Below are 16,594 nucleotides of genomic sequence, written 5' to 3' on the forward strand. Positions count from 1 at the left end.
GCTGCACATAGTCATCGCAAGGTGCCAAAAGTGCCCTGGCGATGACACGTGCCAGAAGATATACTCAGTTTTCACTCCATATGTTTGTCACTTGCAAAATCGAAGATTTTTCAAGTATATTGGTTAGTCGATTTTGTTATTCTGTCTGTGTCTGTCGGTCTGTTTGTCTGTGTCTGTTTATCGTCAACAGGTCACAATTTTAAACCGATCTTCACAAAACTTCACCACATGGTAGAGCTTGTCATAAGCAAGAAGCCTATTGTTTTTGAGGTCAAAAGGTCAAAAGTACAACAAAGGCCAAAGGTCAACAACTTTGGTGAGATTTCTAAAATCCTCAAATTTCATCCAATTGACTTGAAATTTGAAGAGGATTTATATTTCAGGTCACTGAATTCAACCACCAATTATTCTTGAGGTCAACATCGACCAAAAGGTCAACATAGGCCCAAGGTCAACAACTAAGATTGTATTTCTAAAATCCTAAATTTTCATCCGATTGACTTGAAATTTGAAAAGGATTTATATTTCAGGTCACTGAATTCAACTAGCCTATTATTTTTGAGGTCAACATAGGCCCAAGGTCAACAACTAAGGCCAGGTCAGGTATGGGAGCATGCGCCGGAGCAGCGCGTCGCTGTGTCCACTTTCCACCGGTACTCCAGGGGCCTCCGTCTGGCCATCCCCCAGGCAGATGCAAGGCCCATCCTCATCTCCTTGAGATGATGACCAACCTGCTGCAACCACAAGGCACGTGGTCGGCTCATTGGCCTCCTCCACTCACGAGGCTCCCTCACTGAGAGAGTCTGGTGAGCAGGATTAGTGTCAGGAAAACGAGCCACATGTCTATCCATCCGCAGCTGACGCTGACGGACGATGCAGGTAACAAATCTCATTTGAGTCTCTCTCAGCAACCGCTCATTGGACACAAAGTCTGACCAGCGATAACCAAGGATTTTCCGAAGAGAGCTGGTACCAAAGGAATTGTCTACGACTCAGATCCCTGGTCAGAGTCCAAGTCTCACATCCACAGAGCAAGACTGGAAGCACCAAGGACCTGAAGACTCGGACTTTCATCCTCCCGTACAGGTACCGACAGCACCACACCCCATGATCCAGTGAATCCATGACGCCCCAGGCATGACCCAGACGTCTGTTGACCTCTGGCTCACAGCCAGCAGAGACATGAATATCACTGCCAAGGTAAGTGAATCTCTCTGTGACCTCAACATCCTCACCACAAACAGGAACAGACAAGATAGCAGTATCCAAGATGTCATTGAAAGCCTGGATCTTAGTTTTGACCCAGGAAACGCGTAATCCGAGCAGCTCCAACTCCTATTTCAGAACCTCGAGGGCCCCCAAAAGGATATCCAGAGTTTCCGCAAAGATGACTGCATCATCTGCGAAATCAAGTTCAGACATCTTGACATTCCCAAACAATGCACGGCAGCCTGATCGCTCCGACATCCTCCCCAGAATCCAGTCCATACAAGTACTGAAAAGTGTGGGGACCAGTACACACCACTGACGAACTCCAGTAACAACTGGAAATGTCATAGCACACATACATACACACACACACTCCTGAAATGCTCACACACACAAAAAAAGCAAAAAAAACCCAAACAACCAACCAACTAACCTCATAACATACACTGCTCAAATCAAAATCCATACACACAACTCTCCATATCTCTTCCACATTCAGTCACTACGCCTTTTGGGGCTGAAAGAACCATCACCAATCAACCTCAACTTAACCATTCGACCTGAGCCTGGTGTTGGGTCAGTGGTTAGGGTGGCGGTTTGGGATCCTAGAATCCTGAGTTCAAGCCCCGTCAGCCATTGAATTAATACACCAGGGGGTTGACTCAGTCTGTCATCCTTCCGATATCGGCGAAAGAGTACCAGTTCCAGTGTGTGTACTGGTAGAGGGGCCCTGCATCAGCGACACAGTCGCGCTTCAAGAAATGATCGCTACCCCGGCAGCTAAGCTGCCATACGATCACCACCATTCAACCGGCCTCCATAAACTTTCTCCAAATACAAAGTGAGCCATTCAAGTCAACCTGGGCCACTCTCTAAAACTTCTCCTCCTTCCACCTCTTACCACCTGGCCCTCTCACAAATAACACCTCTCTTCCATGGACCTCCTCCTTCTTCTCCACTACCCCTTTCTCGATTTCATCACTTCTTGTTCCAACATCTCCACAATCACTGCCAGTATTTAATCGTGCCACCATGTATATCTTCCTGCTGCACCAGTGCTACTAAGTATGTACTAAGTGCATGCCGCATTGTTCCCCGACCTCCACACCAAGAGCAGCTCTCCTCCTGCAACAACACCCACACCCTCAAGTTTGCCAGCAATGGAAGCGCATCATACGTTGCCCGCAACAGGACATTCAACAGTAATGGCTCCCCCTACCAAATCTCTCACCTGCACACCCTCCCACTGAGCCCAAGCACCTTGCTGTGCCTGTCCGATTTCCTTCATATATCTCCTCTCCTCCTCGTCCTTTCTTCTCACCTTCCTCAACACCATCTTCCTCCTTTCTTTCACACCTGCCTTTTAGCCTGGAATGGATGACGTGTGTCGATTCTTGAGAATAAGAATGCGCCAACAGTCTAACCAAACAGTTTTGCAGAGGTTTAGATCACTTTTTATTTATTTATTTAAATCTACAAATGCGTCGGTAAAAACCGTGCATAAAAACAAAAACAGCTTGTCCACGTAACCACACGAACCACCAGACTGGGGAAGCGCCCGCTCACCCTCTGCAATGGAGATGATGCAACACATGGGCGGAGCATAAGTATGCATGAGGGAAACTATGAATATGCATGAGGAAAACATGAATATGCTTGAGGAAAAACATGCATATGCATGAGGCAAGACATGAACATGCATGAGAAAAACATGAATATGCATGAAGCAAGACATGAACATGCATGAGGAAAAACATGAATATGCTTGAGCAAAAACATGAATATGCATGAGGAAAAACATGAATATGCAATGAAGAAAGACATAAATATGCATGAGGAAAACATGAATATGCATGAGGAAAGACATGAACATGCATAAGGCAAGACATGAACATGCATGAAGAAAGACATGAATATGCATGAGGCAAGACATGAAGATGCATGATGAAAAAGATGAATATGCTTGACGCAAGACATGAACATGCATGAGGAAAAACATGAATATGCTTGAGCAAAAACATGAATATGCATAAGGAAAAACATGAATATGCATGAGGCAAAACATGAATATGCAATGAAGAAAGACATAAATATGCATGAGGAAAAACATGAATATGCATGAGGAAAGACATGAACATGCATAAGGCAAGACATGAACATGCATGAGGAAAGACATGAATATGCATGAGGCAAGACATGAAGATGCATGATGAAAAAGATGAATATGCTTGACGCAAGACATGAACATGCATGAGGAAAAACATGAATATGCATGAAGCAAGACATGAACATGCATGAGGAAAAACATGAATATGCATGAGGAAAAACATGAATATGCTTGAGCAAAAACATGAATATGCATAAGGAAAAACATGAATATGCATGAGGCAAAACATGAATATGCTTGAGGAAAGACATGATTATGCATGAGGAAACACATGAATATGCTTGAGGAAAAACATGAATATGCATGAGGAAAAACATGAATATGCATGAGGCAAGACATGAATATGCATGAGGCAAGACATGAATATGCATGAGGAAAGACATGAATATGCATGAAGAAAGACATGAATATGCAGGAGGCAAGACATGAATAAGCATGAGGAAAAACATCCATATGCATTAGGAAAACCATGAATATGCATGAGGAAAAACATGAATATGCTTGAGGAAAACCATGAATATGCATGAGGAAAACCATGAATATGCTTGAGGAAAGACATGAATATGCTTGAGGCAAGACATGAATATGCATGAGGATAGACATGAATATGCTTGAGGAAACACATGAATATGCTTGAGGAAAAACATGAATATGCTTGAGGAAAGACATGAATATGCATGAGGCAATACATGAATATGCTTGAGGCAAGATATGAATATGTATGAGGCAAAACATGAATATGCATGAGGAAAGATATGAATATGCATGAGGCAAGACATGAATATGGATGAGGAAAGACATGAATGTGCATGAGGCAAGACATAAATATGCTTGAGGCAAGACATGAATATGCATGAGGCAAAACATGCATATGCTTGACGAAAAACACAAATATGCATGAGGCAAGACATGAATATGCTTGAGGAAAGACATGAATGTGCATGAGGCAAGACATAAATATGCTTGAGGCAAGACATGAATATGCATGAGAAAAGACATAAATATGCATGACGAAAGACATGAATATGCTTGAGGCAAGACATGAATATGCTTGAGGAAAAACATGAATATGCATGAGGAAAAACATGAATATGCATGATGAAAGACATGAATATGCATGAGGAAAGACATGAATATGCATGAGGAAACACATGAATATGCATGTGGCAAGACATTAATAGGCTTGAGGCAAGACATGAATATGCTTGAGGCAAGACATGAGTCTGCTTGAAGCATGACATAAATATGCATGAGGAAAGACATGAATATGCATGAGGCAAGACCTGAATATGCATGAGGCAAGACCTGAATATGCATGAGGAAAAACATGAATATGCATGAGAAAAGACCTGAATATGCATGAGGAAAGACATAGATATGCATGAGGAAAGACCTGAATATGCATGAGGAAAGACATAGATATGCATGAGGAAAAAAATGAATATGCATGAGGAAAGATAGGAATATGCATGAGGAAAAATATGAATATGCATGAGGAAAAACATAGATATGCATGAGGAAAAACATGAATATGCATGAGGAAAGATATGAATATGCATGAGGAAAAACATGAATATGCATGAGGCAAGACATGAATATGCATGAGGAAAGACGTGAATATGCATGAGGAAAAACATGCATATGCTTGACGAAAAACACGAATATGCATGAGGCAAGACATGAATATGCTTGAGGAAACACATGAATATGGTTGAGGAAAAAAATGAATATGCTTGAGGAAAGACATGAATATGCATGAGGCAATACATGAATATGCTTGAGGCAAGATATGAATATGCATGAGGCAAAACATGAATGTGCATGAGGAAAGATATGAATATGCATGAGGCAAGACATGAATATGGATGAGTAAAGACATGAATGTGCATGAGGCAAGACATAAATATGCTTGAGGCAAGACATGAATATGCATGAGGCAAAACATGCATATGCTTGACGAAAAACACAAATATGCATGAGGCAAGACATGAATATGCTTGAGGAAACACATTAATATGCATGAGGCAAGACATGAATATGCTTGAAGAAACACATAAATATGCTTGAAGAAACACATAAATATGCTTGAGGAAAAACATAAATATGCTTAAAGCAAGACATAAATATGCATGAGGAAAAACATGAATATGCTTGAGCAAAAACATGAATATGCATAAGGAAAAACATGAATATGCATGAGGCAAAACATGAATATGCAATGAAGAAAGACATAAATATGCATGAGGAAAAACATGAATATGCATGAGGAAAGACATGAACATGCATAAGGCAAGACATGAACATGCATGAGGAAAGACATGAATATGCATGAGGCAAGACATGAAGATGCATGATGAAAAAGATGAATATGCTTGACGCAAGACATGAACATGCATGAGGAAAAACATGAATATGCATGAAGCAAGACATGAACATGCATGAGGAAAAACATGAATATGCATGAGGAAAAACATGAATATGCTTGAGCAAAAACATGAATATGCATAAGGAAAAACATGAATATGCTTGAGGAAAGACATGAATATGCTTGAGGAAAGACATGATTATGCATGAGGAAACACATGAATATGCTTGAGGAAAAACATGAATATGCATGAGGAAAAACATGAATATGCATGAGGCAAGACATGAATATGCATGAGGAAAGACATGAATATGCATGAAGAAAGACATGAATATGCAGGAGGAAAGACATGAATAAGCATGAGGAAAAACATCCATATGCATTAGGAAAACCATGAATATGCATGAGGAAAAACATGAATATGCTTGAGGAAAACCATGAATATGCATGAGGAAAACCATGAATATGCTTGAGGAAAGACATGAATATGCTTGAGGAAAGACATGAATATGCTTGAGGAAAGACATGAATATGCATGAGGATAGACATGAATATGCATGAGGAAAGACATGAATATGCTTGCGGCAAAACATGAATATGCTTGAGGCAAGACATGAATATGCATGAGGCAAGACATGAATATGCATGAGGAAAGACATGAATGTGCTTGAGGCAAGACATAAATATGCTTGAGGCAAGACACGAATATGCATGAGGCAAGACATGAATATGCTTGAGGAAACACATGAATATGCTTGAGGAAAAACATGAATATGCTTGAGGAAAGACATGAATATGCATGAGGCAATACATGAATATGTTTGAGGCATGATATGAATATGTATGAGGCAAAACATGAATATGCATGAGGAAAGATATGAATATGCATGAGGCAAGACATGAATATGGATGAGGAAAGACATGAATGTGCATGAGGCAAGACATAAATATGCTTGAGGCAAGACATGAATATGCATGAGGCAAAACATGCATATGCTTGACGAAAAACACAAATATGCATGAGGCAAGACATGAATATGCTTGAGGAAACACATGAATATGCATGAGGCAAGACATGAATATGCTTCAGGAAAAACATGACTATGCTTGAAGAAAGACATGAAGATGCATGAGGCAATACATGAATATGCTTGAGGAAAGATATCAATATGCATGAGGCAAGACATGAATATGCACGAGGAATGCTTCAGGCAAAACATGAATATGCTTGAGGCAAGACATTAATATGTATGCGGAAAAAACGTGAATATGCATGAGGCAAAACATGAATACGCTTGAGGCAAGACATGAATATGCATGAGGAAAAACATGAATACAGATGAGGAAAGACAGGAATATGGATGAGGCAAGACATGAATATGGATGAGGAAAGATATGAATATGCATGAGGCAAGACATAAACATGCATGAGGCAAGACATGAACATGCATGAGGAAAAACTTGAATATGCTTGAGGAAAATCATGAAAATGCATGAGGAAAGATATGAATATGCATGAGGCAAGACATAAACATGCATGAGGCAAGACATGAACATGCATGAGGAAAAACTTGAATATGCTTGAGGAAAATCATGAAAATGCATGAGGAAGAACATGAATATGCTTGAGGAAAGACAAAAATATGCATGAGGAAAGACATAAATATGCATGAGGAAAGACATGAATATGCATGAGGAAAGACATGAATATGCATGACGAAAGACATGAATATGCTTGAGGCAAGACATGAATATGCTTGAGGAAAAACATGAATATGCATGATGAAAGACATGAATATGCATGAGGAAAGACATGAATATGCATGAGGAAACACATGAATATGCATGTGGCAAGACATTAATAGGCTTGAGGCAAGACATGAATATGCTTGAGGCAAGACATGAATACGCTTGAGGCAAAACATGAATATGCATGAGGAAAGACATGAATATGCTTGACGAAAAACACAAATATGCATGAGGCAAGACATGAATATGCATGAGGCAAGACATGAATATGCATGAGGAAAAACATGCATATGCTTGACTAAAAACACAAATAAGCATGAGGAAAAACATGAATATGCATGAGGAAAGACATGAATATGCATGAGGAAAGACATGAATATGCATGAGGAAAGACATGAATATGCATGAGGAAAGACATGAATATGCATGAGGCAAGACATGAATATGCATGAGGCAAGACATGAATATGCATGAGGAAAGACGTGAATATGCATGAGGAAAAACATGAATATGCATGAGGCAAGACATGAATATGCATGAGGAAAGACGTGAATATGCATGAGGAAAAACATGCATATGCTTGACGAAAAACACGTATATGCATGAGGCAAGACATGAATATGCTTGAGGAAACACATGAATATGCTTGAGGAAAAAAATGAATATGCTTGAGGAAAGACATGAATATGCATGAGGCAATACATGAATATGCTTGAGGCAAGATATGAATATGTATGAGGAAAAACATGAATATGCATGAGGAAAGATATGAATATGCATGAGGCAAGACATGAATATGGATGAGTAAAGACATGAATGTGCATGAGGCAAGACATAAATATGCTTGAGGCAAGACATGAATATGCATGAGGCAAAACATGCATATGCTTGACGAAAAACACAAATATGCATGAGGAAAGACATGAATATGCTTGAGGAAACACATGAATATGCATGAGGCAACACATGACTATGCTTGAGGAAAGATATGAAGATGCATGAGGCAATACATGAATATGCTTGAGGCAAGATATGATTATGCATGAGGCAAGACATGAATATGCACGAGGAATGCTTCAGCAAAACATGAATATGCTTGAGGAAAGACATTAATATGTATGCGGAAAAAGCATGAATATGCATGAAGCAAAACATGAATACGCTTGAGCAAGACATGAATATGCATGAGGCAAAACATGAATACAGATGAGGAAAGACATAAATATGGATGAGGCAAGACATGAATATGGATGAGGCAAGACATGAATATGGATGAGGAAAGACATGAATATGGATGAGGAAAAACATGAATATGCATGAGGAAAGATATGAATATGCATAAGGCAAGACATGAACATGCATGAGGCAAGACATGAACATGCATGAGGAAAAACTTGAATATGCTTGAGGAAAATCATGAAAATGCATGAGGAAGAACATGAATATGCTTGAGGAAAAACATGAAGATGCATGAGGAAAGACAAAAATATGCATGAGGAAAGACATAAATATGCATGAGGAAAGACATGAATATGCATGAGAAAAGACATAAATATGCATGACGAAAGACATGAATATGCTTGAGGAAAGACATAAATATGCATGAGGAAAGACATGAATATGCATGAGGAAAAACATGAACATGCATGAGGCAAGACGTGAATATGCATGAGGCAAGAAATGAATATGCATGACGAAAAACATGTATATGCATGAGATAAAACATGAGTATGCATGAGGAAAGATATGAATATGCATCAGGAAAAACATGAATATGCATGAGGAAAGACATGAATATGCATGAGGAAAGACATGAATATGCATGAGGAAAGACATGAATATGCATGAGGAAAGACATGAATATGCATGAGGAAAGACATGAATATGCATGAGGAAAGACATGAATATGCATGAGGAAAGACATGAATATGCATGAGGAAAGACATAAATATGCATGAGGAAAAACATGAATATGCATGAGGAAAGGTATACATATGCATGAGGAAAGACATGAATATGCTTGAGGAAAAAAAATGAATATGCTTGAGGAAAAAAATGAATATGCTTGAGGAAAGACATGAATATGCATGAGGAAATACATGAATATGCTTGAGGCAAGATATGAATATGTAGGAGGAAAAACATGAATATGCATGAGGAAAGATATGAATATGCATGAGGCAAGACATGAATATGGATGAGGAAAGACATGAATGTGCATGAGGCAAGACATAAATATGCTTGAGGCAAGACATGAATATGCATGAGGCAAAACATGCATATGCTTGACGAAAAACACAAATATGCATGAGGCAAGACATGAATATGCTTGAGGAAACACATGAATATGCATGAGGCAAGACATGAATAAGCTTGAGGAAAAACATGACTATGCTTGAGGAAAGACATGAAGATGCATGAGGCAATACATGAACATGCTTGAGGCAAGATATGAATATGCATGAGGCAAGACATGAATATGCACGAGGAATGCTTCAGCAAAACATGAATATGCGTGAGGCAAGACATGAATATGCATGAGGCAAAACATGAATACAGATGAGGAAAGACATGAATATGGATGAGGCAAGACATGAATATGGATGAGGAAAGACATGAATATGGATGAGGAAAAACATGAATATGCATGAGGAAAGATATGAATATGCATAAGGCAAGACATGAACATGCATGAGGCAAGACATGAACATGCATGAAAAAACTTGAATATGCTTGAGGAAAATCATGAAAATGCATGAGGAAGAACATGAATATGCTTGAGGAAAAACATGAATATGCATGAGGAAAAACATGAATATGCATGAGGCAAAACATGAATATGCATGAGGAAACATGAATATGCATGAGGAAAGACATGAATATGCTTGAGGAAAAACATGAAGATGCATGAGGAAAGACAAAAATATGCATGAGGAAAGACATAAATATGCATGAGGAAAGACATGAATATGCATGAGAAAAGACATGAATATGCTTGAGGAAAGACATGAATATGGTTGAGGAAAGACATGAATATGCTTGAGGAAAGACATGAATATGCATGAGGAAAAACATGAACATGCATGAGGCAAGACATGAATATGCATGAGGCAAGACATGAATATGCATGAGGCAAAACATGAATATCATGAGGAAAAACATGAACATGCATGAAGCAAGACATGAATATGCATGAGGCAAGACATGAATATGCATGAGGAAAAACATAAAGATGCATAAGGCAAAACATATACATGAGGAAAGATATGAATATGCATGACGAAAAACATGAACATGCTTGAGGAAAAACATGAATATGCTTGAGGAAAAACATGAATATGCATGAGGAAAAACATGAATATGCATGAGGCAAAACATGAATATGCATGAGGAAACATGAATATGCATGAGGCAAGACATGAACATGCATGAAGAATGCTCGAGGAAATACATGAATATGCATGAGGCAAGACATGAATATGCATGAGGCAAGACATGAATATGCATGAGGCAAGACATTAGTATGCTTGAGGCAAGACATTAGTATGCTTGAGGAAAAACATGAATATGCATGAGGAAAAACTTGAAAATGCATGAGGAAGAACCTGAATATGCATGAGGAAAGACATAAATATGCATGAGGAAAAACATGAATATGCATGAGGAAAGATATGAATATGCATGAGGAGAAACATGAATATGCTTGAGGAAAGACATGAACATGCATGAGGAAAAACATGAATATGCTTGAGGAACACCATGAATATGCATGAGGAAAAACATGAATATACTTGAGGAAAAACATGAATATACTTGAGGAAAAACATGAATAAGCATGAGGAAAAACATGAATATGCATGAGGAAAAACTTGAAAATGCATGAGGAAGAACCTGAATATGCATGAGGAAAGACATAAATATGCATGAGGAAAAACATGAATATGCATGAGAAAAGACATAAATATGCATGAGGAAAAACATGAATATGGATGAGGGAAGACATGAATATGGATGAGGAAAGACATGAATATGGATGAGGAAAAACATGAATATGCATGAGGAAAGATATGAATATGCATAAGGCAAGACATGAACATGCATGAGGCAAGACATGAACATGCATGAGGAAAAACTTGAATATGCTTGAGGAAAATCATGAAAATGCATGAGGAAGAACATGAATATGCTTGAGGCAAAACATGAATATGCATGAGGAAACATATGAATATGCATGAGGAAAGACATGAATATGCTTGAGGAAAAACATGAAGATGCATGAGGAAAGACAAAAATATGCATGAGGAAAGACATAAATATGCATGAGGAAAGACATGAATATGCATGAGAAAAGACATAAATATGCATGATGAAAGACATGAATATGCTTGAGGAAAGACATGAATATGGTTGAGGAAAGACATGAATATGCTTGAGGAAAGACATGAATATGCATGAGGAAAAACATGAACATGCATGAGGCAAGACATGAATATGCATGAGGCAAGACATGAATATGCATGAGGCAAAACATGAATATGCATGAGGAAAAACATGAACATGCATGAGGCAAGACATGAATATGCATGAGGCAAGACATGAATATGCATGAGGAAAAACATGAACATGCTTGAGGAAAAACATGAATATGCTTGAGGAAAAACATGAATATGCATGAGGAAAAACATGAATATGCATGAGGAAACATATGAATATGCATGAGGAAAGACATGAATATGCTTGAGGAAAAACATGAAGATGCATGAGGAAAGACAAAAATATGCATGAGGAAAGACATAAATATGCATGAGGAAAGACATGAATATGCATGAGAAAAGACATAAATATGCATGATGAAAGACATGAATATGCTTGAGGAAAGACATGAATATGGTTGAGGAAAGACATGAATATGCTTGAGGAAAGACATGAATATGCATGAGGAAAAACATGAACATGCATGAGGCAAGACATGAATATGCATGAGGCAAAACATGAATATGCATGAGGAAAAACATGAACATGCATGAGGCAAGACATGAATATGCATGAGGCAAGACATGAATATGCATGAGGAAAAACATAAAGATGCATAAGGCAAAACATATACATGAGGAAAGATATGAATATGCATGACGAAAAACATGAACATGCTTGAGGAAAAACATGAATATGCTTGAGGAAAAACATGAATATGCATGAGGAAAAACATGAATATGCATGAGGCAAAACATGAATATGCATGAGGAAACATGAATATGCATGAGGCAAGACATGAATATGCTTGAGGCAAGACATGAATATGCTCGAGGCAAGACATGAATATGCATGAGGCAAGACATGAATATGCATGAGGAAAGACATGAATATGCATGAGGCAAGACATTAGTATGCGTGAGGCAAGACATTAGTATGCTTGAGGAAAAACATGAATATGCATGAGGAAAAACTTGAAAATGCATGAGGAAGAACCTGAATATGCATGAGGAAAGACATAAATATGCATGAGGAAAAACATGAATATGCATGAGGAAAGACATAAATATGCATGAGGAAAAACATGAATATGCTTGAAGTAAGACATGAATATGCTTGAGGGGCGACATGAATATGCACGAGGAAAAACATGAATATGCATGAGGCAAGACATGAACATGCATGAGGCAAGACATGAACATGCATGAGGCAAGACATGAACATGCATGAGGCAAGACATGAATATGCATGAGGCAAAACATAAAGATGCATGAGGCAAAACATATACATGCATGAGGCTAGACATTAATATGCATGAAGAAAAACATGAATATGCTTGAGGCAAGACATGAATATGCATGAGGAAAGACATGAATATGCATGAGGAAAGACATAAATATGCATGAGGAAAAACATGAATATGCATGAGGAAAGGTATCCATATGCATGAGGAAAGACATGAATATACATGAGGAAGGACATGGATATACATGAGAAAGGACATGAATATGCATGAGGAAATACATAAATATGCATGAGGAAAAACATGAATGTGCATGAGGAAAGATATGAATATGCATGAGGAAAAACATGAATATGCATGAGGAAAGACGTGAATATTGTTGTGGATTCTCACCACTCCGGCGTGCGGGCGACCGCTTTTAACTTATTGCGCCCGCGCGCCCACCGACCATGGCAATCCAGTCGCAGCTTTCGGATCAACGCCGAATCCGTGTTTTTAACCACACCATAAATCAGCCAACTCTTCTGTCCACGTGCGACAGGGTTGATCGCCGAATTGTCGTTTTACCTAATTATTCGCGCAGACAGAAATGCCGGGGATTTACACCTCAACGGGACCCGTACGGACACGACCCGCTTGAAGCAGCTCGCTCTGTTTGCGATTGCCGAGCGGTTTATTATTGCCAAGCCCCGTCGGACTCGATTATCTTCTCGGCTATTGAAAACGAGCTATTATTCCAAACGCAATTATGGCAGCTCAATGGAGGAAGGGACGCAACGACCAGGTGAATATTCAAACAATGACCTTTATTTGTATATGCACATATGCAAGCAATGGGGGTAAGGGACAAGACACAAGCAAGAAAAACCTACAGCCGTTGTCTATCTATTCTGTACATGCACTTAACCACAATTCTACTTTTCGGACAAGGCGCCACAGACTTCCATGCAAAAACCCTAGGAAAGAAAAGGGAGAACAGGGCCCGTAGGCCTTTAATGTTCCGCAGAGCTGTGAAGACCGAAGGTGCTCCGCGAGACCATGCAGGTTACCTGCCACCCTCGTAGTGACTCGCTGGGCCCTGGTTTGGCGACCCTCGGTGTGTCTCGTTGTCAACACGGCAGCTGGTGTAGCGGCAGCTCGGTTGGTCCAGGCCTTGCCGTGCGGCCTGGTCGATCGGACCTGGCCGACGACGCCTCAGAGGAGCGAACGGGCCATGCTCTTTTCGAGTTGATGCTCTCTTAAGAGCCCGCTCATCCTGAGCATCGCTCTGACCGTCCCGGGGCCCGATCGCTTCGGACCGTTATGTCGCTGGCTGGCGACATCTCTGCAGCTGCCTCCACCGACCCACAACTCTGCACGGAACTGCAGGCTTGGCTGGACTCCAGGCTTCAAACTCCGAACTGCAGACTCCAGACTGCCGACTCAACAGAAACCTGAGCTCCACTCAACTAAACTCTCGGGGTTTCAGCCCGGCCTTTTATTGGGTTCGGGGGTGGTGTTTGGTATTTCACCTCTGACCCTTCACCCCCTGCTGGCTCTGCCCCTTTTGTCATTCTGATCCGATCTTGCCGTCAAACGCGGACAACGAAGACGTGGTAGAAATCACCGGCTTTTGCTCCAACGAGGGAGTCCTCGCGTTATCGGCGGAGATGCCGTTCGTCTGTGGATGCCCTTGCTGGCGAAAAGATGGTGGCGTTTGTGGAGATGAAGGTGAGATGTTGTTCGTTTTTGGATGTTGTTTGTTGGGGAAAAGATGGCGGTGTTTGTAGAGATGATGGCGAGGAGATGTTGGCGGTTGTGGCGAAGGTGGTGAGGAGATGTTGGCAGTTGTGGTGAAGGTGGTGAGGAGATGTTGGTGGTTGTGGCGAAGGTGGTGAGGAGATGTTGGCGGTTGTGGCGAAGGTGGCAAGGAAATGTTGGCGGTTGTGGCGAAGGTGGTGAGGAGATGTTGTTCAAAATAAAGATAGGAAAGAACAACACTACCTCAAAGGTTCACAGCCCGGCACATGAATAATTCCCGTAAGACATCGGTGGGGAAATCTATCTGGACACACACTTATCGACATAACTGATCTTCGGGGAACCTGAATGGTGTTCTGTGAATTTCCAGAACCGTAACAATATGCTTGAGGCAAGACATGAATATGCTTGAGGAAAGAAATGAATATGCATGAGGCAAGACATAAATATGCATGAGGCAAGACATAAATATGCTTGAGGAAAAACATAAATATGCTTGAGACAAGACATGAATATGCTTGAGGCAAAACATGAAAATGCTTAAGGTAAAAAATGAATCTGCTTGAGACAAGACATAAATATGCATGAGGCAAGACATAAATATGCTTGAGGAAAAACATGAATATGCATGAGGAAAAACATTAATATGCATGAGAAAAAACATAAATATTGTTGCGAATTCGCGCCCGCTGGTGTGCGAGCGGCCACGTAACTCGAATCGCGGCACGTCGCCCACCGGACGGACAATTCCGTCGTGACCCTCTCGGACTAACGCCGGGAACTAGTCACGGGTGGGCCTTTCAGCCTCACCACGATCGTGCCAATCGCCCCCCCCCCCCGCGTGGGATAGGGTTGTTCGCCAAATTCGACCTACCTAAGTACCCACACGGAGGGTAGACCGGGCGATCGCACCTCGCCGCAGGTCGACTTCGGACACGGGCCACTTTAAGGGACCCGTTCTGTACTATCGGGATAACCGAGCGGTGTTATCGTCAACCTCGACGGTTCCGATTAATTGTCGGGCGTATTTATCCCACTACCAACCCTTTGCGTGAAGTAAGATGGAGATTCAATTAAAGAAAAGACGAAGCGAAACGGGAAAACAGTTCAACATGAGGCCCATTTATTCCGCGGCAAACGGAAAGCACACATATACAATTACAACAATTATGCACCAAAAGCAAATGTAAAAGAAACACAACAATTATGCACCAAAAGCAATTGCAACAAAAGAAACACAATGCAGATCTACTACCGACTACGCGAGCACACGGCAACACTTACACAGTTTTACTTTACAGACGGCGCCGACAACACATATACTCAAAAGCAAAAGAAAAAGGGGCCACCCTCTACGACAAGGGGGCAGACGGGCCTGGGGCCGAGACCGCGTGGAGCCTACCCGTCTTGTGATGAGCCGCAAAATGGCGGCGGTGCCCCGACTCCGCGCTCCTCCGCGGGTTTCATTGGCACTGCTTGGAATGGGGTGGGAACGGGGCCCCCTTTTCGCACTATCTCAGCGCGGGGGGAAACAGGGGGGGTTGTTGATGCTCTGGGGAAAGAGGATAGCTGGCTTGCTTGGGTCCCGCGACGAGCGACCTTGACCGCGTTCCCGGCTTCCCCTTTCTGCAGCTCCCCGACAGACTCC

The 16,594-nt window shown here is 40.8% G+C and overlaps 1 protein-coding gene across 9 annotated transcripts in view; it reads right to left on the reverse strand.

The window, feature by feature from the left end:
• LOC147020897 (uncharacterized) overlaps positions 1 to 16,594 on the reverse strand; it is a 52,097-nt gene that overhangs the window by 3,324 nt on the left and 32,179 nt on the right. For 3 of the 9 annotated variants that reach the window (XR_015060663.1, XR_015060666.1, XR_015060662.1), the window contains exon 3: positions 2,441 to 2,577. The exons of the other annotated variants lie outside the window; for them this stretch is intronic. The gene's annotated coding sequence lies outside the window, so the exon portion shown is untranslated. The remainder of the gene's footprint in view (positions 1 to 2,440; positions 2,578 to 16,594) is intronic. 9 annotated transcript variants of the gene reach the window in all.

This window comes from Eptatretus burgeri, chromosome 8 (genome assembly GCF_056783735.1).
Source record: "Eptatretus burgeri isolate ZD-2024b chromosome 8, Ebu_testis_v1, whole genome shotgun sequence".
Lineage (NCBI taxonomy): Eukaryota > Metazoa > Chordata > Myxini > Myxiniformes > Myxinidae > Eptatretus > Eptatretus burgeri.